Below are 25,000 nucleotides of genomic sequence, written 5' to 3' on the forward strand. Positions count from 1 at the left end.
ATACATGTATGTAGATAATTGAAGATATATATATATCTATATATCTATATATCTATATATATATATATATATATATATATATATATATATATATATATATATATATTGGTGTGTGTGTGTGTGTGTATGTATTTTTATTTGCGTATGTATGCATGTATTTATGGATATATATATAAATATATATAAATACACACACACACACACACACACACACACACACACACACACACACACACACACACACACACACATATATATATATATATATATATATATATATGAGTGTGTATGTGTGTGTGTGTGTATGTATATAAAACTTATCCCCTTTTATGTCTCTTCAACGTACAGAGAATTATCTTTTGGATATTCAATAACAACTTTACATACAATTAATTTAAATTCATTTCAATTGTTTATTTATTATTTATTGATTATTGATTTATTTATTAAACGATGCTTGTTTATGGTTGCAAATTATCCGAAAATTGCGAGATTCATTTCTTGTGTGCAAATGTTCATTGAATTGTCTTGGTTGAAGATTAATTCGTACGGAAGATTATTTTGCACCACAGGGTGTTACGCTCTACCTCTGGGAGAGTCTAAACTAGAAGAAACACTTCAGCATGTTATTGTTCCATTTGCCAAACTTTACCTGAACAACTTTATATGGTTATTTCCTTGATCGATACTCTACGATGCAAAAATAAATTCTTACCGCAAAGTATTCAGTAGTACCAATATAGATTATTAAAGAGAATCTAACTCGATTGAGGACATGAGCGTTACCATCACATATGACAGCTGCTCTAAGGAACAGAGCCAAGAAGGAACAGACTCTAAAGCAACTTCCCATGCCGGGAATCGAACCCGGGCCTCCTGGGTGAAAGCCAGGTATCCTGGCCACTAGACCACATGGGAGTGATATGGAGTGGATTCATTCATATTAATCTACCTTTTACAATTCCTCGTTTTTATTATTATTCTTTTTTTATTTTTTTTTTTGTGGCCTTTCGACTTCAATCTTAAATGTGACTCCAGAAAACGCTTATATATATTTTTCTTATTTTCTCCGTTCTTAAGATTATTTCTATTTTATTTCATTTTACTGTAAGCCTATACTCAAATGGATATACATAACCAAACACAAGCAAGTGTGCACGCCTATATATGTATATGTATGTACATACACACAAATTATACATATATATATACATATATATACCCCCCCCCCCATCGCACACACACACACACATGTATATATACTTAAACACAAAACCCTACTGATACTATGGTAGAAAAACCAACATATATATATGCATATATATACATACATATATATATATGCATATATATGTATTTGTATATATATATGCATATATATGTATATGTATATATATGAACACACACACACACATATATATATGTGAGTGTGTGTGTGTATGTACATATTTATTTATCTATGTACACTCACATACGCGCTCGCGCACACACACACACACATATATATTCTATATACATATATGTATACATACACACATGTACATATACATATACAAATGTTATACATAAATATGTTTATATATACGTAAACATACATATATATACATACATGTATATATATATATATATATATATATATATATATATATATATATATGTATATATATACATATATATGTATACATATGCATACGCACCTACACACACACACAAATACACACACATACATACACACACACATATATGCACACAGTTTGCTTGTGTTCAAGTCATACCTACTTTCTAGAAATTTGTCTTCGTCTTCCTTAAAGCTTGGCCTCTGAAACACATATCAGGAGGAACTTCGACAGTGAACGGAACTATTATAGAACCGAATCAAATTGCAACGGTCTCTCTCTCTGTCACAGATCTCAGAGGTTGTGCAAAAAGTGCATCCAGCACTGACCGCTCCTCTTAAAGGCCTTGCAAATGTTGACCAATTCGGTCCTTTATCCCGAGTGGTCAGTTTTGTGTGACGTCACAGGCACGTGCATTTTGATATGCAATCCTTATCGGTCTTTCCTTCCCCTCCATCCTCTCTCTGTTGCCAAAATTATATACTGCGCACACATAAACACACACACACGGTTCATGCGAGAGGAAGGCACAAAAACATCTAAATGTTTATCATTGTTACGATAACTTTTTCCTTTGTATCGTTTTAATTCCAAATCAGTATTTCTTCCCTTGTTCCTGTTATTTCACTTCAATTTCGTTTTTTCCGTTCACCCAAGTAATTTTGCTTATCATAGTTCCATTCAAAGAGCGCGGTTCTTTAATCTCTTTGATTAATATTATTATACATTTTTTTTTATTTTAAAGAATTTCCCAATTCATGATGACGGGGAGTTTAATATTATATTTCAAGCATTTCTATTTGCGCTCGACTCGTTGAAGTACGAGACACCTCTTGCAGTCGCGAGTGAGGAAGGGGGGTTGAGGCATACGTGGAGACAGTTCTAAGTTTTGTGTATATATGTATATATATATATTTATATATATTTGTGTATGTATATATATATAGATACACACATGAGTGCATATATATAGATAGATACACAGACAATAATAATAATCCTGATAAATATTGCAGGTCTGTCCTATGCACACTGTTTGTACGATTTCTAGTATATTCTGTACTGGTTATTATCACACACATATGTGAATATATATATATATATATATATATATATATATAGATAGATAGATAGATACATAGAAAAACAAATATAGATAGATAAAAAGATACACACACGTGTATATGTATAGAGATATATAGTTACACATACACGTATGTGTGTATATATATACATACACATATATATGTGTGTGTATATATGTATGTATACATATGTATGTATATGGTTATTTACAAACATGTGTATATATACGTGTAGGTGTGTGTGTGTATCCATAAATAAATATCCTTTTCTCAACGTATTCAGTAGTACCAATATGAATACAAACTATTAAAGGAAATCTAACTCTGTTGAGGACACGAGCGTTATCATCACATATGACAGCTGCTCTAAGGAACAGAGCCAAGAAGGAACAGACTCTAAAGCAACTTCCCATGCCGGGAATCGAACCCGGGCCTCCTGGGTGAAAGCCAGGTATCCTAGCCACTAGACCACATGGGAGTGATATGAAGTGGATTCATGCATATTACTGTAGCTTCTACAATTCCTCGTTTTTTCCTTTTTCTGTGACCTTTCGACTTATATATACAAAACCAAACACAAGCAAGTGTGCACGCCTATATATGTATATGTATGTACATACACACAAATTATACACACACACACACACACACACACACACACACATTATATATATATATATATATATATATATATATATATATATATATATATATGCACACACACACACACCCCTCCCAACACACACACACACACACACACATATATATATACTTAAACACTACCGTACCGTATTGTGTTAATGTATATATATTTATTTCTCTATGCACACACACACGCGCGCGCGCACACACACATGTATATAATATATATACACATATGTATATATACACACATATGTATATATACACACATGTACATATACATATACAAATGTTATACATAAATATGTTTACATATACGTATATACATATATACGTATATATATGTATACATATGCATACGCACCTACACACATTATATTATAGTGCCGAATCAAATTGCAACGTTCTCTCTCTCTGTCACAGATCTCAGAGGTTGTGCAAAAAGTGCATCAGCACTGACCGCTCCTCTCAAAGGCCTTGCAAATGTTGACCAATTCGGTCCTTTGTCGAGAGCGGTCAGTTTTGTGTGACGTCACAGGCACGTGCATTTTGATATGCAATCCTTAACGGTCTTTCCTTATCCTCCATCCTCTCTCTGTTGCCAAAATTATATACTGCGCACACATAAACACACACACACACACGGTTCATGCGAGAGGAAGGCACAAAAACATCTAAATGTTTATCATTGTTACGATAACTTTTTCCTTTGTATCGTTTTAATTCCAAATCAGTATTTCTTGACAAATCTATCTATCTATCTATCTATATCTGTATATATATATATATATATATATATATATATATATATATATATATATACATACACACACACACACACACATATATATATATATATATATATATATATATATATATATATATATATATATATATATATGTAAAGGTTGAAAAAGAGATCTTGATTACTGGCCTGGGCCCGCCACCAGTACAACCTTTTGCGGATCACCTCTTTGTTGTTCAGATTTAATACTGGGTTTTAAGAAAAAAAAACTTCTAATATCCAGAGTTATTACTATTTCACACTACACGCACAATACACACAATACAAAATTATAAAAAAAATAAATGTAAACCCTCAAAATAATTCATATGATGAAACAATAAAATACCCTATTACCCCTATTTTTGTGCACTTATTATGTATTATTATGTGACCAATGTAACCTTACAGTTCAGTTTCCTTACAAGATCTTACGTAAAGTCCGGGTGTGATACGTTTCACTTTTTCTTTTCCACTTCTCACTTTTCTTCACTTTCTCTCCTCTTCTCTATCTTCAGACTTATGGCCTCTTCTCCTCCTCACGCCTCACGCCTCATGCAGGCAGAAGGGCGTACTTTGTGACGTGGCTCAGCAATATTACAATACTCACCGGAAACCCTGTTGATTGATAAATACCTTATCTTACTTCATGTCTTTACTTTCTTTTTTGCTCAGTATTAAAATCACTTTCACATTTACTAAGGGTTTAACACGGGTTCGCTTTTCCTTACCGAGGGTTTGTAAGAGTTATGGCTGATTGCCCCCTCGAGTGGGTGTGTCTCGTCTGGGCAGCTGTCTGAGAGTGAATGGGACGTCACGCTAGGGGATTCCCCGGGACATTCATTGTTTTATTTTCATCTGTTGGTTCATGTGATTTTCTTTTGTTTTATTCTATTTTCACATTACTCTAGTTCAATTTATTTTCGTTGGTCACATTTTCTTGATTTTCTATTTATGTGTTTTTTCATTTTCTTTGGTTACGGAATGAATATTGTTCACTCACTAGGTCACTTACTTATTAAGAAATAATTACAATGATTACATAGAAAAAAAATATAATGTAAGAATAACAAAACACACCACATTCAACATTCATTTACTCGTTCAACATTTTATTTCATTCGAATGCATACATCCTCACATACATACGTCACTGCTTCACGGGGCTTCGTTCACACTTCGACTCGCACACTCATTCACTCCTAGCAGTCGCTACGCTCACGTAGGATAACTGCCATTTGACCTTGTTTCTGACAATGTCCTTCTCTTGCATTCCTTACCCTTTCATATATATGTATATATATATATATATATATATATATATATATATATATATATATATATATATGTGTGTGTGTGTGTGTGTGTGTGTGTGTGTGTGTGTGTGTGTGTGTGTATGTGTGTGTGTGTGTGTGTGTGTGTATGTGTGTGTGTGTGTGTGTGTACATTTGTGTGTATGAATATGTGCACATACACATTGTAACAATCCTACTTGCTGTACAGTGTAGTACAATGTAAGTTTATAGTATAAGTAAGATTGAGTCTTAAGATGCCTAGGAGAAGTGGCGGAATAATTACAAGTACTGTAAGTAGCTTACATTATAACTTATGAATTAGTATCAGTTATTTAGCGTGCGTTAATAAAGTTATTCTTGTATTTAATTCATACGTTTCTGATTTAGTATTAGATGTACTTTTGAATCACTAGTCAATTATTAAGCTATTGAATAGTATGCTTTTATTCAATCAGTATCTTTCAATTACTCGTTTCAGAGTTATTCAGTTGTTCCAGTATTGTTTCTTATTTCTATTTTTTTATTTATTTACTCTTATTTATTTATTCTTTATTATCCATATATCCATTATCCAGATATAATTCATTATAGAGTATGTTCAATATAGTGTATGTTCTCAATTAAGATTGTATTCTCATTCAATGTTTTAGTTTTCTTGGATTATCAGAATTAATTCTATAGGTTTATCTCAAATAGGTTTATTTAAATTGAACTATATTTCACACAAGTTTCATTATTTAATTAATCATTTTATACACAAAACATTCAACATTTTATAAAAAGAACATATACCGTGAATGATGAGTAGAATTTCTTCCGTAATTCTGAATACGCACATATTTTCCACATAACACCGGATTATCGCATATTACATTAAACACCAATAACGCTATAGCACCACCAATTATTTCCCTTATGTTCCACCTCATACCCTAACGCATGAATAAAACACATATATACATTACCAGTATACTTGGAAGCAATGATAAGATTTCAGATGTTTGAAATTAATTTTCAACGTTAGTCCAATACTTACACGTGTACCTGGGAGTGAAGGAAGCAATGGCCGCTCAGACGAGACTCACGTTTTCTGTCTACGTCGCCCCTCAGGTAGACTGCTGCGCCCCCCGCTTCGGAACCTCGGATTCGCGAATCCTCATGCTCGACACACAATACGCACAATAGTTTTCGAACGCACTTTTTATGATCATTTTATTACGCACAGGCCGTGAATTTGGAGAGATTGTAATAATATATACATACATACATACATATATATATATATATATAAACGTATATATAAATGTATACATATATACATACATATGCCGATTCTCTACTAAAATGAATAGCCGAGGAGAGCTGGTAGACATATACATAAATACATACATTAATATATATATATATATATATATATATATATATATATATATATATATATATATATATATATATATACGAGTGTGTGTGTGTGTGGGTGTGTGTATCTACACATACATACAAATATGTATATATATACATATATACACACATACACACACATATCTATGCATGTATACATATAGAAATACATATATATATATACATATAAATGTATATATATATGTATATGTATATATATATATATATATATATATATATATATATATATATATATATATATATATAATGTACAAACACACACACACACACACACACACACACACACACATATATATATACACACACACACACACACACACACACATATATATATATATATATATATATATATATATATATATATATATATATATATATATATATGTATGTATGTATGTATATTTATGTATGTTAATATACACATATATAGATAATTGAATATATACATATATATATATATATGTATGTATATATAGATATGTATATGTATATACATATATATATGTATATATATCTTTTATATACGTATGTATGCATATATGTATATGTATATATAAATATATATGTATATATATAGATAGATATGTGTGTGTGTATGTATGTATATGTATATAAAACTTATCCCTCCTCTGTCTCTTCAACGTGCAGAGAATTATCTTTTGGATATCCAATACCAACTTTACATACAATTCATTTCAATTGTTTATTTATTAGTTATCAATTATTGATTTATTTATTACCCGATGCTAGTTTGAGGTTGCAGATTATCAGAAAATTGCGTCTTCCATTCCTTGTGTGCAGATGTTCATTGAAAGGTCTTGACTGAAGATTATTTCGTACGGAAGATTATTTTGCAAACCACAAGGTGTTAGGCTCTGCCCTCTGGTAGAGTCTAAATTAGAAGAATCCCTTCAGGATGTTATTGGACCATTTGCCAAAATTTTCCTGAATTACTTTAAATGGTCATTTCCTTGATCGATACTCTACGATACAAAAATAAATTCTTACCGCAAAGTATTCAGTAGTACCAATATAAACTATTAAAGGGAATCTAACTCTTCACATATGACAACTGCTCTAAGGAACAGAGCCAAGAAGGAACAGACTCTAAAGCAACTTCCCATGCCGGGAATCGAACCCGGGCCTCCTGGGTGAAAGCCAGGTATCCTAGCCACTAGACCACATGGGAGTGATTATGAAATGGATTCATTCATACTACTATTTTTTTTACCATTCCTCGTTTCTTCTTCTTTGTGGCCTTTCGACTTCGATCTTATATGTGGGTACAGAAAACGATTAAATATGTATTTTCTTATTTTCGTCTTTCTATACTTTAGTCTTTTCTCTGTAAGTATATACTCAGATGGATATACATAACCAAACACAAGCAAGTGTGCACGCATATATATGTATATGTATGTATTTACACACAAATTATATATATGTATATATGTGTGTACACACATATATGTATATACACATATATGTATATATATATATATGAGTGTGTGTGTGTATGTATGTATGTATATTTATCTATGCACACACACACGCGCGCGCGCGCGTACATACACACACATGTATATACATATATATGTATACATACACACATATGTACATATATATATATATATACGTATGAATATGTTTACAAATACGTAAACATGCATACATACATACATATATATATATATATATATATATATATATATATATATATATGTGTGTGTGTGTGTGTGTGTGTGTGTGTGTACATGTATACATATACATACACACCTACACACACACATATATACACACACTTAGTTTGCTTGTGTTCAAGTCATACCTACTTTCTAGAAATTTGTCTTCGTCTTCCTTAAAGCTTGGCCTCTGAAACACATATCAGGAGGAACTTCGACAGTGAACGGAACTATTATAGAACCGAATCAAATTGCAACGTTCTCTCTCTCTGTCACAGATCTCAGAGGTTGTGCAAAAAGTGCATCCAGCGCTGACCGCTCCTCTCAAAGGCCTTGCAAATGTTGACCAATTCGGTCTTTTGTCGAGAGCGGTCAGTTTTGTGTGACGTCACAGGCACGTGTATTTTGATGTGCAATCCTTAACGGTCTTTCCTTCCCGTGCATCATCTCTCTATTGCCAAAATTATATACTGCGCACAAATAAACACACACACACACACACAGACGGTTCATGTGAGAGGAAGGCACAAAAACATCTAAATGTTTAATATTGTTACAATAACCTTTTCCTTTGCATCGTTTTAATTTGAAATCAGCATTTCTTCCCTTGTTCCTGTTATTTCACTTCATTTTTTTTTGTTCACCCACGTTATTTTTCGTGTATGTATGCATGAGGTTGCAGATTATCCGAAAATTGCGATTTTCATTTCTTGTGTGCAAATGTTCCTTGAGAGGTCTTGCCTGAAGATTAATTCGTACGGAAGATTATTTTGCAAACCACAGGGTGTTACGCTCTACCCTCTGGTAGAGTCTAAATTAGAAGAATCCCTTCAGGATGTTATTGGACCATTTGCCAAAATTTTCCTGAACTACTTTAAATGTTTATTTCCTTGATCGATACTCTACGATGCAAAAATAAATTCTTACCGCAAAGTATTCAGTAGTACCAATATTAATATAGATTATTAAAGGGAATCTAACTCGATTGAGGACATGAGCGTTACCATCACATATGACAGCTGCTCTTAGGAACAGAGCCAAGAAGGAACAGACTCTAAAGCAACTTCCCATGCCGGGAATCGAACCCGGGCCTCCTGGGTGAAAGCCAGGTATCCTAGCCACTAGACCACATGGGAGTGATATGAAGTGGATTCATTCGTATTACTCTAGTTTTTACAATTCCTCGTTTTTTCTTCTCCTTTTTGTGGCCTTTAGACTTCGATCTTAAATGTGACTGCAGAAAACGCTATACTTTTTTTTTCCGTTCTTAAGATTATTTTTATTTTATTTTATTATATCTTACTGTAAGCATATACTGAACACACACACACACACATACATATATACTTAAACACTGTACCGTACTGATACTATGGTAGAAAAAACAACATATATATATATATACATGTATATGTATATACATGTATATGTACATATATGTATACATATATATGAATATATATATACATTTATATATATATGAGTGTGCATGTGTGTATGTATATGAATTTATTTATCTATGCACATTCACACGCGAGCTCGCACACACACACACATTATGTATATATATTGTATATATATATATATTTGTGTGTGTGTGTGTATTTGTTTATCTATGCACACTCACACACGCGCGCGCGCACACACATATATATATACATATATTTTTACATACACCCATATATACATATACATATACAAATAAATATATTTACATATACGTAAACATACATATACATATATACATACATACATACATATATATATATATATATATATATATATATATATATATATATATATACATATATATGTATACATATGCATACGCACCTACACACATACACACACAAACACACACACATACATACACACACATACACATATATACACAACCTTAGTTTGCTTGTTTTCAAGTCATACCTACTTTCGTCTTCCTTAAAGCTTGGCCTCTGAAACACATATCAGGAACTTCGACAGTGAACGGAATTATCATAGAACCGAATCAAACTGCAACGTTCTCTCTCTGTCACAGATCTCAGAGGTTGTGCAAAAAGTGCATCAGCACTGACCGCTCCTCTCAAAGGCCTTGCAAATGTTGACCAATTCGGTCCTTTGTCGAGAGCGGTCAGTTTTGTGTGACGTTACAGGCACGTGCAATTTGATATGCAATTCTTATCGGTCTTTCCTTCCCCTCCATCCTCTCTCTGTTGCCAAAATTATATGCTGCGCACACTTAAACATACGCACACACACACACACACACGGTTCATGCGAGAGGAAGGCACAAAAACATCTATTTTTTTTATTATTGTTACAATAACTGTTTCCTTTGTATCGTTTAAATTTCAAATCAGTATTTCTTCCCTTGTTCCTGTTATTTCATTTGATTTTTTTTTTGTTTTTTTGTTTTTGTTTTTGTTCACCCACGTTATTTTGCATGTATGTATATATATGCATATATATTTATTTATATGTGTATATGTATATATATATATATATTCATATACCTATATGTATATACATATATATGTATATATATATATATTCATACACACGCACACACACACACATACACATACACACATACACGCGCCCACACACACAAATCTATCTATCTATCTATCTCTGTCTATCTATATCTGTATTTATATACATATATAAACATATATTATATATATATGTACATGTGTGTGTATGAATATGTGCACACACACACACATATATATACATATACATATAAACGTATATATAAATATATACATATATACATACATATGCCGATTCTCTACTAAAATAAATAGCTGAGGCGAGCTAGTAGACATACAAACACACACACACACACACACATATATATCATATGTGTGTGTGTGTGTGTATCTACACATATATACAAATATGTATGTATATATACATATATATATACACACACACACATATCTATGCATGCATGTATATATAGAAATATATATATACATATACATATAAATGTATATATATGTATATATATACACGCACACACACAAAAAAATATATATAGGCATGTATATATATGTATGTATGTAAATATACATGTATATATATAATTGAATATATATATATATATATATATATATATATATATATATATATATATATATATATATATATATATAAACACACACACACACACACACACACACACACACACACACACACACACACACACACACACACACACACACACACACACACACACACACACACATATATATATATATATATATATATATATATGTTTATATATAGATACGTATACGTATAATCACACACACACACACACGCATATATATATGTATATATATATATATATGGATATTTATATATACATAGAGAAATAGATAGATATATGTGTATATGTATATAAAACTTATCCCCTCCTCTGTCTCTTCAACGTACAGAGAATTATCTTTTGGATATCCAATAACAAATTTATATACACTTCATTTCAATTCATTTCAATTGTTTATTTATTAGTTATTAATTAATGATTTGTTTATTACCCGATGCTAGTTTGAGGTTGCAGATTATCCGAAAATTGCGATTTTCATTTCTTGTGTGCAAATGTTCTTTTAGAGGTCTTACCTGAAGATTAATTCGTACGGAAGATTATTTTGCAAACCACAGGGTGTTACGCTCTACGTTCTGGTAAAGTCTAAACAAGAAGAATCACTTTAGGATGTTATTGGACCATTTGCCAAAATTTTCCTGAATTACTTTAAATGGTCATTTCCTTGATCGATACTCTACGATGCAAAAAAAAAAAAAAAAAAAAAAAAAAAAAATCTTACCGCAAAGTATTCAGTAGTACCAATATTGATATAAACTATTAAAAGGAATCTATTTCGATTGAGGACACGAGTGTCATCACATATGTTAGCTACTCTAAGGAACAGAACCAAGAATGAAGAGACTCTAAAGCAACTTCCCATGCCGGGAATCGAACCCGGGCCTCCTGGGTGAAAGCCAGGTATCCTAGCCACTAGACCACATGGGAGTGATATAAAGTGAATTCATTCGTATTATTACAATTCCTCGTTTTTTTTTTCTTTTCTGTTGCCTTTCGATTTCGATCTTATATGTGGTTATAGAAAGCGATTAAATGTATTTTCTTATTTTCTCCATTCTTAAGATTTTTTTTCCTGTAAGTATATACTCAAATGGATATACATAACGAAACACAAGTGTGCACGCATATTTATGTATATGTATGTATATACCCAAATTATATATATATATACATATATATGTATGTATATATGTACACACACACATATATACTTAAACACTGTACCGTACTGATATTATGGTAGAAAAAACATATACATTATACATATATATGTATATATATAATATATATATATATATATATATATATATATATATATATGTGTGTGTGTGTGTGTGTGTGTGTGTGTGTGTGAGTGTGTGTGTGTGTGTTTGTGAGTGTGTGTGTGTATGAATGTACATTTATTTATCTATGCACACTCACACACGCGCGCGCGCGCGTGTACATACACACACATGTATATATATGTATACATACACACATGTACATATACATATACGTATAAAGATGTTTCCATATGCGGAAACATATATATATATATATATATATATATATATATATATATAATTGTGTGTGTGTATATACATGTATACATATACATACACACCTACACACACACAAACACACACACAGGCACACACACGCACACACACACATATATACACACAGTTTGCTTGTGTTCAAGTCATACCTACTTTCTACAAATTTGTCTTCGTCTACCTTAAAGCTTGGCCTCTGAAACATATCAGGAGGAACTTCGACAGTGAACGGAATTATTATAGAACCGAATCAAATTGCAACGTTCTCTCTCTCTGTCACAGATCTCAGAGGTTGTGCAAAAAGTGCATCAGCATTGACCGCTCCTCTCAAAGGCCTTGCAAATGTTGACCAATTCGGTTCTTTATCCCGAGTGGTCAGTTTTGTGTGACGTCACAGGCACGTGCATTTTGATATGCAATCCTTAACGGTCTTTCCCTCCCCTCCATCCTCTCTCTTTTGCCAAAATTATATACTGCGCACACATAAACACACACACACACACACAGACGGTTCATGCGAGAGGAAGGCACAAAAACATCTAAATGTTTATTATTGTTACAAAAACTTTTTCCTTTGTATCGTTTTAATTACAAATCAGCTTTTCTTCCCTGGTTCCTGTTATTTCACTTAAATTTTTATTTCGTTCACCCACGTTATTTTGCATGTATATATATATGCATATATATATATATATATATATATATATATATATATATATATATATATATATATATATGCCTTTATGTATATATATATATATATATATATATATATATATATATATATATATATATATTCACACACACATATACACATACACACATACACGCACACACACACACAAATCTATCTGTCTATATATCAATCTGTGTATCTATATCTGTATATATATATATATATATATATATATATATATATATATATATATATATATATATATATATATATATATATATATATATATATATATACATGTGTGTGTATGAATATGCGCACACCTATATATACATATATATATATATATATATATATATATATATATATATATAAACGCAGATATAAGTATACACATACATACATACGTATGTCAATTCTCTACTGAAATAAATAGCCGAGGCGAGCTGGTAGACATATAAATACATACATACATTAATATACACACACACAGACACACACACACACACACATATATATATATGTATATGTATATGTGTGTGTGTGTGTATCTACACGTACATACAAATATTTATGTATATATTCATGTATATATATATATATATATATATATATATATATATATATATATATATATATATATATATATATACACATGCACATATATATGCATGCATATATATAGAAATACATATATACATATACATATAAATGTATATATGTTTATATACACATGTATATATATATGTAGAAACACACACGCACACATACGCACACACATATATATACATGTATGTATGTATATTTACGTATGTATGTAAATATACATGTAAATAGATAATTGAATATATAAATACATATATATATATATATATATATATATATATATACATATATATGTATATATAGATATGTATATGTATATAGATATATATATGCATGTATATATTTTATATACGTATCTATGCATATATATACATATATATACATATATATATAGATAGATAAATAGGTAGATATATGTGTGTGTATGTATATGTATATAAAACTTATCTCCTCCTCTGTCTCTTCAAAGTGCAGAGAATTATCAAGAAGAACTTTACATACAATTCATTTCAATTCATTTAAATTGTTCATTTATCAGTTATTAATTATTGATTTATTTATCAACCGATGCTAGTTTGAGGTTGCAGATTATCCGAAAACTGCAACTTTCATTTCTTGTGTGCAGATGTTCTTTGAGAGGTCTTGCTTGAAGATTAATTCGTCCGGAATATTAATTTGCTGCCTCTGGAGAAGTCTGAACTAGAAGAATCACTTCAGGATGTTATTGGACCATTTGCGAAAAAAAATTCCTGAACAACTTTAAATGGTTATTTCCTTGATCGATACTCTACGCTACAAAAATAAATTCTTACCGCAAAGTATTCAGTAGGACCAATATTAATATAGACTTTTAACGAGTTTCATCTTCACATATGACAATTCCTCTAAGGAACAGAGCCAAGAAGGAACAGACTCTAAAGCAACTTCCCATGCCGGGAATCGAACCCGGGCCTCCTGGGTGAAAGCCAGGTATCCTAGCCACTAGACCACATGGGAGTGATATGAAGTGGATTTATTCATATTACTCTAGGTGTTACAATTCCTGTTTTTTCTTTTTTTTTGTCGAATTTGATATTATAAGTGTTTATAGAAAACGATTAAATATGTATTTTCTTGTTTTCTCCGTTTTTCAAATTATTATTACTATTATTATTATTATTATTATTATTATTTTTTACTATAAGTATATACTCAAATGGATATACATAACCAAACACAAGCAAGTGTGCACGCATATATATGTATATTTATATACGCACAAATTAAATATATATATGTACACACACATATATATACTTAAACACTGTACCGTACTGATACTATGGTAGAAAAAACAGCATATAGATATAAATGTGTACACACACACATATATATGAGTGTGTATGTGTGTATGTATGTATAATAATTTATATATGCACACACACACACACACGCGCGCGCGCGTACATACACACACACACATGTATATATATGTATATATATGTATGTATGTATACATATACACATATGTACATATACATATACGTATAAATGGTTACATATACGTAAACATACATACATACATACATACATACATATATATATATATATATATATATATATATATATATATATATATATATATATATATATATATATATATATATACATGCACACCGACACACACAAACACACACAGACATACACACACAAACACTTTGTTTGCTTGTGTTCAAGTCATACCTACTTTCTAGAAATCTGTCTTCGTCTTCCTTAAAGCTTGGCCTCTGAAACATATCAGGAGGAACTTCGGCAGTGAACGGAACTATTATAGAGCCGAATCAAATTGCAACGTTCTCTCTCTGTCACAGATCTCAGAGGTTGTGCAAAAAGTGCATCAGCACTGACCGCTCCTCTCAAAGGCCTTGCAAATGTTGACCAATTCGGTTCTTTGTCGAGAGCAGTCAGTTTTGTGACGTCACAGGCACGTGCATTTTGATATGCAATCCATAACGGTCTTTCCTTCCCCACCATCCTCTCTCTTTTGCCAAAATTATATACTGCGCACACATAATCTCTCTCTCACACACACACACACACAGACGGTTCATGCGAGAGGAAGGCACAAAAACATCTAAATGTTTATTATTGTTACAATAACTTTTTCCCTTGTATCGTTTTAATTCCAAATCAGTATCTCTTCCCCTTTTCCTGTTATTTCACATGATTTTTTTTTTTTTGTTCACCCACGTTATTTTGCATGTATGTATATATATATATATGCATATTTATTTATTTATATATGTGTATATATATGTATATATATTTATATACCTATATGTATATACATATATGTATATATTCATATATATTCACACACACGCACATACACACACATATACACATACACACATACACGCACACATACACACAAAAATCTATCTATTTATATATCTATTTATCTGTCTGTCTACCTATCTATATCTGTATACACACACACACACACACACACACACACACACACACACACACACACACACACACACACATATATATATAAATAAATAAATAAATATATATATAAACGTATATATAAATATATACATATATACATACATGTGCCGATTCTCTACTAAAATAAATAGCCGAGGCGAACTGGTAGACACATACATACATACATACATTAATACATACATACATACATACATACATACATACATATATATATATATATATATATATATATATATATATATATATATATATATATATATATATATATATATATATAAGCATGTATATATGTGTATGTCTATATAGGTATATATAATGTGCGTGTATATGTGTATGCGTGGGTGAATGTATAGGTAGACATATGTAGGTATTTATATGTGTATATGTATAGGTATACGTATATAGGTGTGTGCAGGATGTAGGAAGGTGGATAAATAATTAAGTATATGTATGTATGTATGTACGTATGTAAGTACGTGGAGGTAGTTATATGTAAAGCAAGTACAGATATATACACATATATACAAGGTGAGGGGGGGGGGGCACTAGTGTATGCTGCAAACGGATGCGTAAGCACATGCAGGGATAGATACATGCGTATGTATAATGATAGGTAGGTTTGCGAGGTATGCAAAAAGAGGTGTTTACATATACACGGGTGAGTATACACTCATGTATACTCACTTATCAATAACATATAACAAGCGCGTAAAGAGACAGGCGATGTGAACATATGACTAGGTCAGACTATGATGGACATGTATTTATTTATTTATAACGTAGGAATAAGTATCCATATCCAAAAGCATAGATACAAGAATAAAGGTGTATGCTTGCATATGCATATGCGTGGGAATGAGCATATGCGTAGCACTTAGAGCATGTGCGGGAATAAATATGTCTGCAACAGGTGCACATACGCACAAATGAAGTTAATAAATAAAATAAAATAAAACATATATGCACTTCTGATAATTAAGCCCAGCTCACGGGAGTAGTGAGCAGGCCGTGCATTGCCGCTCGTAAGTCCACACCAGGTAGGACCAAACCTGCTGGGGGGACTTATCAATGGCATTCCGGCTAAATTACTCCCCTCCCACCAAGATACACCTAAGCCAGTAGGTGGGAGGTAAATCGGCTGTCCACCTCCATGAACAAACGCATCCAGCCATGGCCCCCATTCCCCGGAGACGAAGGAGCCCCTGGTTACGGCGGCGATCAGGATCGCTCCGGAGCAGGGGGTGCTAAAAATATCCGGGTAAAGACAGGCCGCCCCACGGTGATGAACCTTTGCACATACAATATAAGGACCATGAGAACTGAATCCGACTTACTAGCTTTACTAGAGGAACTCTCTTCCATTAAATGGGATGTAGTAGGACTCTGCGAAGTTAGAAGACTAGGCGAAGAGCAGAAGTTAATAAATGAGGGACACGTGCTCTATTGGAGAGGAAAACCTCTGGGTAGCAAACAGGAATTAGGGGTAGGATTCTTAATACACAAACGCTTAGAAAAGAACATCGTAGAATTCTATAGCGTCAGCGAAAGAGTGGCTTCCGTAACAATAAAACTAAACAATAGGTACAACTTAAGAATTATTCAAGTCTATGCTTCAACCTGCAGCCATAGTGATGAAGAAATAGAGAGCTTCTATGAAGATGTTCATTTAGCCAGCGAGAGAACCAAAACCCATTTCACAATAATTATAGGGGATTTTAATGCCAAAATAGGTAAAAAGACAGAGGGCGAAACCGAGAGTAGGGAACCATGGAACAGGCACTAGGAACGAGAGGGGACAAATACTAGACGACTTTGCGGAGGCTCGATCACTCAGTATCATGAATACATTCTTCGAAAACAGACTAGAACGGAAGTGGACATGGAAGTCGCCTTCTGACGTCAAAAACGAAATTGACTTCATAATTTCAAATAGGCGCGATATATTAAAAAATGTAGAGGTTATAAATAAAGTAAATGTAGGTAGCGACCATAGAATGGTGAGAGGCGAAATTAAAATACATCTCAGAAGGGAGAGGAACAAACTAATGTGTAAACCACAGCCAAACTTGGCTAACTTGAGGATCAGAGCAACAGAATTTAGCCTAAACATCCAAAACAGATATTCACTCCTCCGCGACGAAGATCTCAACATCGGCCAAATCAATAAACAGTTCAATGACATAATAAAAGAAGCTGCACTTGAAGTAGGCGGAAAGAACGACAATCGAAGCTCCAGCAAGCTCTCGGTAGAAACTAAACAGCTTATGCAAAAACGTAGAGACATGAAAGTATCGTCAAATAGGGACAAGATAGAATTGGTTGAACTAACAAAGACCATAAATAAAAAGAAGAGGGAAGATGTACGGAAATTCAATACTCAAATAATAAATGAAGCAGTGATTTCAGGTACCAGCATGAAAGTAGCTAAAAGAAGACTAGGAATAGGGAGAAATCAAATGTATGCAATCAAGAAACCAGACGGAGAAGTAACATATAACAAGAATGAAATCATCAAAGTAGTGGAAGACTTTTACAGGGATCTATACAACTCAAGCGAACAGCCACAAATAGAAGCAAACGCGGTAACTAGAGACGTACCTAATATCACAAAGGAAAAAAGAAAAAGAGCACTTAAAGGCATGAAGAGAGGGAAAACACCAGGCGAAGACGGAATTAGTATAGACCTCATATTAGATGCAGGAGACATCGCAACAGTGAAACTAGCTAATCTTTTTAACAAATGTCTTCTCAGCGGAAAAACTCCGAAAGCCTGGAAAAATGCAACAATTATCTTGTTACACAAAAAAGGCGATAAAAAGGATTTAAAAAATTACCGACCCATAAGCCTCCTTTCGGTTACTTACAAACTGTTCACGAAAGTCATTACAGCTCGCATCTCTGACAGTCTGGATTCCAGCCAGCCTTGAGAACAGGCAGGCTTCCGCAGCGGATTCTCAACAACAGATCACATCCACACGCTCACCCAAATAAGAGAAAAAGTAAACGAATATAGGAAACCCCTGTGTATGGCATTCATCGATTATGAAAAGGCATTTGACTCTGTACAAATACCAGCAGTATTAGGTGCTATTCAACAACAGGGAGTTGAGGAGGTATATTGTAATATATTGGAAGATATATACAAAGATGGGACAGCAACCATCAAACTCCACACAGAAACCGATAAAATACCAATTAAAAAAGGCGTTAGACAGGGCGACACCATATCACCAAAGCTGTTTACAGCCTGCCTCGAGGAAATATTCAAGAAACTAGAATGGGAAGGGAAGGGTATCAAAATAGGAGACGAACACCTAAACAACCTAAGATTTGCAGACGACATTGTTCTCCTTAGTGAATCAGCTGATGAACTGCAGCAATTAATAAACGATCTGAATAGAGAAAGCCTAAAAGTCGGACTTAAGATGAACAAGAAAAAGACTAAGGTTAGGTTCAACAGCAGAGTCCCACTCAAACAAATACATGTACAAGGCGAAGCACTAGAGGTAGTAGACAGGTATATATACCTAGGACAACTCGTGCAGACAGGCACATCAAGTGAACAGGAAATAAAGCGACGAATCAGTCTAGGCTGGAGTGCCTTCGGCAGGCACAGTAGCACACTAAGAGGTTCCTTGCCATTGTGCTTAAAAAGAAAAGTCTAATCAATGCGTCCTCCCAGTTATGACCTATGGGTCAGAAACATGGACTACAACCAGGTTACTGGAGAGGAAACTAATAAGCGCCCAGAGAGGGATGGAAAGATCGATGATGGGAATTAGCCTGAGAGATCGGAAGAGGGCGACGTGGATCAGAGAACAGACGAAGGTAGAAGATATACTCAAGAGCATTAAAAAGAAGAAATGGCAATGGGCAGGGCATGTATGTCGGAGACAAGACGACAGATGGACAAAGAAAGTAACAGACTGGACTATAAATAACTTAAGGAGGCCAAGAGCCAGACCAATGACACGATGGCGCGACGAAATAGCGAAATTTGGGGGCCAAGACTGGAAACAAACATCGCAAGACAGGGAAACCTGGAAAAGAATGGGAGAGGCCTACGTCCTGCAGTGGATTGACTCAGGCTGATGATGATGAACTAAACTAGAAGAATCACTTCAGGATGTTATTGGACCATTTGCCAAAATTTTCCTGAACTACTTTAAATGGTTATTTCCTTGATCGATACTCTACCATACAAAAATAAATTCTTACTGCAATGTATTCAGTAGTACCACTATTAATATAAACTATTAAGAAGAATCTAACTCTATTGAGGACACGAGTTTCATCATCACATATGACAGCTGCTCTAAGGAACAGAGCCAAGAAGGAACAGACTCTAAAGCAACTTCCCATGCCGGGAATCGAACCCGGGCCTCCTGGGTGAAAGCCAGGTATCCTAGCCACTAGACCACATGGGAGTGATATGAAGAGGTTTCATTCCTATTTCTCTAGTTTTTACAATACCCCGTTTCTTCTTTTTTGTGGCCTTTCGACTTCGATCTTATATGTGGCTATAGAAAACGATTAAATATGTATTTTCTTATTTTCTCCGTTCTTAAGATTAGTCCTTTTTTCTGTAAGTATATACTCAAATGGATATACATAACCAAACACAAGCAAGTGTGCACGCATATATATGTATATGTATGTATATACACAAATTATATATATATATGTACACACACATATATATGTATATACACATATATATGTATATATATGAGTGTGTGTATATATGTATGTATGTACATTTATCTATGCACACTCACACACACGCGCGCGCGCGCACACATACACACACATGTATATACACATATGTATACATACACATATGTACATATACATATACGTAAACATATATATATATATATATATATATATATATATATATATATATATATACATATATGTATACATATACATACGCACCTACACACACACATATACACACACACTTAGTTTGCTTGTGTTCAAGTCATACCTACTTTCTAAAAATCTGTCTTCGTCTTCCTTAAAGCTTGGCCTCTGAAACACATATCAGGAGGAACTTCGACAGTGAACGGAACTATTATAGAACCGAATCAAATTGCAACGTTCTCTCTCTCTGTCACAGATCTCAGAGGTCGTGCAAAAAGTGCATCCAGCATTGACCGCTCCTCTCAAAGGCCTTGCAAATGTTGACCAAATCGGTCCTTTATCCCGAATGGTCAGTTTTGTGTGACGTCACAGGCACGTGCATTTTGATATGCAATCCTTATCGGTCTTTCCTTCCCCTCCATCCTCTCTCTTTTGCCAAAATTATATACTGCGCACACATAAACACACACACACACACACACAGACGGTTCATGCGAGAGGAAGGCACAAAAACATCTAAATGTTTATTATTGTTACATTAACTTTTTCCTTTGTATCGTTTTAATTCCAGATCAGTATTTCTTCCCTTGTTCATGTTATTTCACTTCAATTTCGTTTTTTTTTTCGTTCACCCACGAAATTTTGCTAATCATAGTTCCATTCAAAGAGCGCGTTCTTCAATCTCTTTGATTATTATTATTATTATTATTATTATTTGTTTATTATTTTAAAGAATTTCCCAATTCATGACGACGGCGAGTTTAACATTATATATCAAGCATTTCTATTTGCGCTCGACTCGTTGAAGTACGAGACACCGCTTGCAGTCGCGAATGAGGAAGCGGGGGTGAGGTAGGCATGGAGACAGTTTTCAGTTTTGTGTATAAATGTATATATATATATTTATATATATATATATATATATATATATATATATATATATATATATATATATATATATATATACATATATATATATTTGTATATATATTTGTATATATATACATATATATATGTATGTATGTATGTATAGATAGATAGATACACAGACAATGATAATAATGCTGATAAATGTTGCAGGGCTGTCCTATGCACACTGTATATACGATTTTTAGTATATTCTGTAATGTTTATAATCACACACATATATGAATATATATATATATATATATATATATATATATATATATATATAGATAGATAGATAGATAGAAAAACAGATAGATAGATAAATAGATACACACACGTGTGTATGTACAGGTAGATAGATACACATACACGTATGTGTGTATATATACACACACACTTATATATGTGTGTGTATATATATATGTATATATACATATGCATATGTATATGTATATACAAACATATGTGAATATATACGTGTAGGTGTGTGTGTATATATCCATAAATAAATAGCATTTTCTCAACGTATTCAGTAGTACCAATATGAATACAAAATATTAAAGGAAATCTAACTCTATTGAGGACACGAGTTTCATCATCACATATGACAGCTGCTCTAAGGAACAGAGCCAAGAAGGAACAGACTCTAAAGCAACTTCCCATGCCGGGAATCGAACCCGGGCCTCCTGGGTGAAAGCCAGGTATCCTAGCCACTAGACCACATGGGAGTGAGATATAATGGTTTCCAACTACTAATGAAGAATATGTTTTCTCCCAAAGCTCTGAGTATGTGTATATATTCCAACTTTGAGAAACAGTCGTTCTATAACTTGCATGATAGTCTACGAAAGCAAACCTGATTGTTTTAGTTTGATTAAAGAATATATGTTAATTTTTGCATTGCATTATATGAAGGTGATTTCATGTGATTTGATATAGAAACAATCCATAAACTTAGGTAAAGGAATAACATGGAGTAGATTATTAGAACTTTTCAGTAAACCATTCCCAAGAACTAATAAAAAAATATCAGATTTTAATATTTATTAGTCTTTTCCCTACGAAGTGCATGATACGTACTTTTAAGATGCTAATTCTTGTAAAGACTTGATGTATTTTCATTTCTATTTCAGCTTTTATATACCATCGTCCTATATTCTAGATGTGAAGGTGATAGGTATGAATGACAAATGAGCAAATGGATGTTGCAAAGCTGTTCCATGCACTCTGCCTACAACTTCCTTGCTCGGAGCACCAGGTTCTGTATTTCCTCGAATTCTGCAATAAAAGAGCCGTATATGAACTTTGGCTAAATGACTACTAGAATAAGTGCGGTTCCTGTGATACATGGCATGGAAATACCTGATTAATAAAGTCAATTTCAAACCAATACAGAATGCATATAAGTGTAGTAGTTATTTAGCCAAGGATCGTATAAAGCTCACATGGGCTTTATTACGGGATCGGTAGAAAATCGGTGAATGCAGATTAAAACTGGCCCCAATGCTCCGGACAGAAAAAATGTTGCAGGCAGTATGGGCAGAGCAGCACTGCAACATTTGCCTCCATGCATGCCTGACCGCCGACCTACTGTTAATCTTTCAAACACTGTCCCTATGAGGGTGGAAGTAAACACTGTAGGTTCTTTTAACCACTGGGTTTGTTGGCTGATGCAGAGAGCAGGCATGTTAACGAGAGAAAGGGATACGTCCTTCCTCGCCAGCTCGGGACCTCTAACGATGCGTGACATGCGCATGCGTGAGATAGAAAACAATACACGGCTGCCACGGCATACAGTGGGCAAAAAAAAAAAAAGAAAAAAAAAAAGAAAAAAAAAATGCAAGCCGCATTTGTACAATAGAACAGACATAACTACAATTGGTATTGGTAATATATATATATATATATATATATATATATATATATATATATATATATATATATATATATATATATATATATATATATATATATATGTGTGTGTGTGTGTGTGTGTGTGAATTATATAGATGGTTCACAGAATGTTTAATATATTAACGGCGCTTCAGATATCCACACCTACGTCACTCGCGACTGCAGGCGGCGTCGAGTACTTCTTACTAAGGCCTAACGCAACGAATCGAGCGCAACCAAAGGCATCTTTTCCAGCGGTTACGGGAAACGCGACACCTTTCACGCGACAGGAAGCAAGCAGGCGGTAAACATTTATCGAGTTGCTAGATGCATTCCTCCTACTTCGGATATTTCATGCATATTCGTACTTATTATTGGATATCA

At 33.2% G+C, this 25,000-nt stretch overlaps 8 non-coding genes across 8 annotated transcripts; all 8 read right to left on the reverse strand.

Moving 5' to 3' along the window:
• Positions 1-846: 846 nt before the first annotated feature.
• Positions 847-918, reverse strand: TRNAE-UUC (transfer RNA glutamic acid (anticodon UUC)). Its single transcript has one exon. It is a non-coding gene; the product is annotated as a tRNA-Glu (tRNA).
• A 2,189-nt stretch (positions 919-3,107) lies between these two features.
• On the reverse strand, positions 3,108-3,179 carry TRNAE-UUC (transfer RNA glutamic acid (anticodon UUC)). The gene has a single exon. It is a non-coding gene; the product is annotated as a tRNA-Glu (tRNA).
• A 4,782-nt stretch (positions 3,180-7,961) lies between these two features.
• TRNAE-UUC (transfer RNA glutamic acid (anticodon UUC)) lies at positions 7,962-8,033 on the reverse strand. The gene has a single exon. It is a non-coding gene; the product is annotated as a tRNA-Glu (tRNA).
• Positions 8,034-9,590: 1,557 nt separating this feature from the next.
• Positions 9,591-9,662, reverse strand: TRNAE-UUC (transfer RNA glutamic acid (anticodon UUC)). Its single transcript has one exon. It is a non-coding gene; the product is annotated as a tRNA-Glu (tRNA).
• A 2,828-nt stretch (positions 9,663-12,490) lies between these two features.
• Positions 12,491-12,562, reverse strand: TRNAE-UUC (transfer RNA glutamic acid (anticodon UUC)). The gene has a single exon. It is a non-coding gene; the product is annotated as a tRNA-Glu (tRNA).
• A 2,817-nt stretch (positions 12,563-15,379) lies between these two features.
• TRNAE-UUC (transfer RNA glutamic acid (anticodon UUC)) lies at positions 15,380-15,451 on the reverse strand. The gene has a single exon. It is a non-coding gene; the product is annotated as a tRNA-Glu (tRNA).
• A 5,852-nt stretch (positions 15,452-21,303) lies between these two features.
• On the reverse strand, positions 21,304-21,375 carry TRNAE-UUC (transfer RNA glutamic acid (anticodon UUC)). The gene has a single exon. It is a non-coding gene; the product is annotated as a tRNA-Glu (tRNA).
• A 2,004-nt stretch (positions 21,376-23,379) lies between these two features.
• TRNAE-UUC (transfer RNA glutamic acid (anticodon UUC)) lies at positions 23,380-23,451 on the reverse strand. Its single transcript has one exon. It is a non-coding gene; the product is annotated as a tRNA-Glu (tRNA).
• Between the last annotated feature and the right edge of the window lie 1,549 nt (positions 23,452-25,000).

Source organism: Penaeus vannamei, chromosome 9, assembly GCF_042767895.1.
Source record: "Penaeus vannamei isolate JL-2024 chromosome 9, ASM4276789v1, whole genome shotgun sequence".
NCBI lineage: Eukaryota > Metazoa > Arthropoda > Malacostraca > Decapoda > Penaeidae > Penaeus > Penaeus vannamei.